The following is a 4,041-nucleotide window of genomic DNA, read 5'->3' on the forward strand; positions in this document are numbered from 1 at the left end:
ATGGGGTGAGGGAGGCTCTCCTCCTGCACGCTGGGCCTGCCCTGTGGCCAGCCGGGCCTTGTCCCACACCCTCTCCTCCCACACTGTGCCCTCTGTGCCCTCATCAGCATCCTCCTCACGGCATCTCAGCCCCTCAGGACACGGGCTCCCGTTCTCCAGCAGAGACCAGCCTGAGCCAGACGATGCCGCTCTCTGGGCGTCTGGGTGGCGGTCAGTGGGGAGGGAGGACAGTGTCACACCCTCCCAGGCTCCCGCATCCCACGTGGAGGTAGCTGCCCCGCTCTGAGCAGCTCCCTGTGAAGGGGGGTTTGGGGTGCAGCCAGCTGCATGCCCAGCCTAGCAGGAGGCTTCAGCCTGAGGGTGCCAGGATCTGAAGTACTCGCCTTCCCTAAAGGAGGCTCCATGCGGCCCTGGGCCTTCAGGCAGCCCAGGCCCCCCAGCCGCTGTGGCTGTGCCGTCCAGCCCCCGAGCACTGGTGGCCCTTCCGTAGATGAGCGGGCTCCGGTGGGGGCTGTGTTTTGGACACCAGGCCTGTGTTTCGCCACGCCTGGGCAATAAGACTAGGCCTTCCCCCCAACTTCCTCCACTGCCTTCCTGTAGGATCGCCCACTCTCTGGGGTGCTGCACCCTGCATGTCCCAGAGGGGAAACCGAAGGCAACCAGAAAGGCCCAGTGGGCCAGTGCTGAGGGTCCCCCTCGCCTCCTCACCAGCCCAGACACTCCCGGGGGCCCCCGGGACCCTTCTGTCCCTAAACACTCCCTCCCCGGCTTCTCTGAAGGGCTGAGAGGCCTGAGGCTGCACCCAATGGGTGTAGGGGGGGCACTTGCCTCCAGGTGGCTCTGGTTAGAAGATGCGTGGGTGCTGAGGGCTGGGAAGAGACCAGAGGGGGACAATGACAGGCCTGGGGAAGGGGAGCTTCCCCAGGGCCTCAGGTCTGAGGGCCCCTCCTTACATCCCACACTCCCTTCCAGTCTCTCCCACCTTAGGGCATCTTCCCCTACCCTGGGGAACTCGTAGCCTACCCCCAGGAGAGAATAACGAATCTGGCACGGGAGGTGTGAGCGAGGTGGGGCCATTGCAGGACGGGGCAGGGCCCACTACTGTCCATTGTGTTCTAGGACTCGGCCCTCCACGACCTCTGACCTATGAGGCCAAGGTGACTTCCAAGGGTGACCAGAGGAAGGGCAGCCTCACTGGCCAGAGGGCCTGACTTCAGCCGGGGGGTCTCTGCAGGAGGGCCCTCAGTGTGGCCCAGATCCTGACCAGAGGGGGACTCACTGTAGAGCTGCCCTGTACAGGGATTCCTGACCGTGGCTCCTGCGGGCATGGACCAAGGGGCTCCACACACCCTAAAGTTGTGAGCCAGACTCCGGGCCGCGGCCATGGTGACACCATCAGGAACTCTGGGCTGGGAGGAGCTCCGGCACGCAGTGACACTGGGCCTGCACCGGCAGGGTGGAGACAGGCTCCGAGGAGGCACGTCTGTCTGGGGTTGTCAGGTGTAGGCTTCCACGGTCCGGAAGGGGGTTGCTTCTCCTTGGAGGGTGATCTGCACCCCGGGAGCCGGCTAGAGAGCAGGACGCAGAGGGCACGCGTGTCCGTGGGGCGCACCGTGGGAAGAGGGGACAGTGCCATGCAGCTGGGGGGCGTGGGCACGTCCTGCACCGCTCCATGCTCGCTTCTCCCCTGCAAAGCAGCCGTGGTCCTGCCACCACCCACCTCGCGGACCGCGGCAGGGCTTAAACGTGTTGATGAAGTATGTCTCCGGGCCAGCCCAGGGCCCGGTGGCTGAGGGAGCCAGACCCCATGTGGCTGATCACACAGTGAGTCCTGACTTGGTGGCCTGGAAGATGTGCTGGCATGTGAGCGAGCGTGCCCAAATCCTGGCAGGGGGAGGGACAGGGGAGGATGACCGCAGTGTGCCCGTCCCTCGCTGAAGGGTGCTTTCTCCCTCTGTCTGGAGAGTGCCTGTGCCCTCCAGCAAATTAGACAAAACAAAAGAAAACAACAACAAAACCCCAATCTATTAAAAAAAAAAAAAAAAGGAAGCCTTAAACACAGTGCCAGCCCGGGGACTCATTTCCTCCTTCCTGACCTGGGATTTGGGGATGAGGCTCACTGGGCACATCTTCTCAAGTCTCGGGGGCAGCTGAGCCAGGTTCTAGGAAGTCAGCCCCATCTGAAGGGTCCCTGACCCCTCTGCTGTCCAAGTGCCTCTTCCTGGGAATGCCTGCTACCCACTGCAAGCTGCCTCCAGCCCTCCCTGTCCAGGAAGCAGTTGCTGAGACCAGGCCTCACCTGGTTTCGTGACTTCTGAGCCCCAGGGATGAGAGTGCGGGGCAGGAAAGCCCGGCCTAGGCTCAGGGCTTGGCCTGGAGGCCTGCACCTGGAAAAGTCACCTCAAACCCGATGTCCCAACTCTGCCCTGGGAAACTCACAGAAGGGTGGGCTCCCCTGGGCCCTGGACCGAGCACGGACTGGGAATCGCGCTGCTCCACACTTCGGCCCCTTGACCAACAAGCATCGCTGTGCCCCTACCAGGCCAGGCTCTGCCCTTGGCACTGGGGACGCAGAACGCAGCCCAGCACTTCTGCCTGCGGGGACAGAGTAAGAGGTGGCTTGTCACACGGCTACAAAGGCAAGGAGGAGGGGCCGGCAGGTGGCTGGTGGTGGAGGTGCTGGACTCCCACATGGCTGACTGTGGTTTGAGTCCCAGACCTGGCAGCTTGCTTTCTCATCTTTTGCCCCCTCTGTCTCTCTCTGGTGAGTGCACATGCTCTATAACAAATTAAAAGGAAACAATTATTCATAAAATTAAATAATCCTTTTAAAAAAACTCTGAGAAAAAAAAAAAGCAAGGAGAAAAATGGTGCAGGTAGAGGCACAGGAGCCCCGCCCTGGGAGCAGATGTGGGAGGGGCGTGAGTAGGCCATCTAAAATCTGCAGGGAATGGAGAAGAGCTGTCCAGCTAAGTGGGGAGAGCGCTCTAGGACCAGTGTGATGACAGCCACCGCGTGGCCTCCTGCCAGCTGCTGCTCACGCAAAGCCCACAGCGCGGTTTGGTCCAAGCTCGCTGCAGGCTCGAGCCCACAGGCCGCTGCAGGTGCTCCTTAGGGACGGTGCACCCTCCACGTGGTGATTCAGGGATTCAGTCCTTCCACTTGGGGCGCACCCGTCCCCTCCTCCCTGCGACCTTTCCTTTCCACTTAGCAGAGTGGAGGACAGGAAGTAGAGAAGGCATGTCTGCACCCTTGGCTGCTGGCCATCCGCGTCCGCTCTCACTCCACTGAGAGACCTGGTCACACGGCCCCTGTCAGATGTGGAGGAGGGGCGCTGGCAAACATGGCTGGGCAGCGGCTTCCCAGCACCAGTGCCACTCCAAGGCAGGAGTGAGCCTTTGGTGGCCAGAGCTCTGCTGGGGCCTGTGGTGGGAGTGGGCCGGGTGTCTGAGCAGCAGAAAGCAGGCCAGCTGGCTGCCTGACAGGAGAACTGGGGGTGGGGAGCGGAGGTCAGAGAGGATGAGGCAGACTGCAGGTCACACAGGCCACGTGGGGTCTGTTGCTGTCCTCCTAGAGATGCGGGAGCCACCTGAGCAGAGAGCAGTCCGAGAGCCTTCTGCTAAGACAGGACCCCTGGCTGCGAGAGAACAGACCCCAGGCAGCAGCAGTGGTCAGGCCAGAGGCCATGGTGGCTCTGAGCAGGCCAGGAAGTGGTGGAACCAGTCAGCCCAGACTCTGAAGGCAGGCTGCAGGTCTCCCTGGGGAGCTGCAGGTGGGGTGTGAAGGCAGCAGGGCGGGTCTCCCTGGGGAGCTGCAGGTGGGGTGTGAAGGCAGCAGGTGGTAGCCCTGCCCCAGCTCTGGGGCTCAGGCGCTGGGTGCAGATGTGGTTTATGAGGTGGGAGAATCTGGGAGCAGGTTGGGGTGCATATAGGAGCCGGACTTTGCTTTCAGATGAGCTGAGATGGCCCTGAGACCTTGGCAGGGGAAGCCTGAGCGGGGGCCCCGGCTTCCGTCTGTAACGGGTGGCCACACTTACCGGTG

Source organism: Tupaia chinensis, unplaced genomic scaffold (genome assembly GCF_000334495.1).
Source record: "Tupaia chinensis unplaced genomic scaffold, TupChi_1.0 Scaffold000377_2, whole genome shotgun sequence".
In the NCBI taxonomy this organism is placed as follows: Eukaryota; Metazoa; Chordata; class Mammalia; order Scandentia; family Tupaiidae; genus Tupaia; species Tupaia belangeri.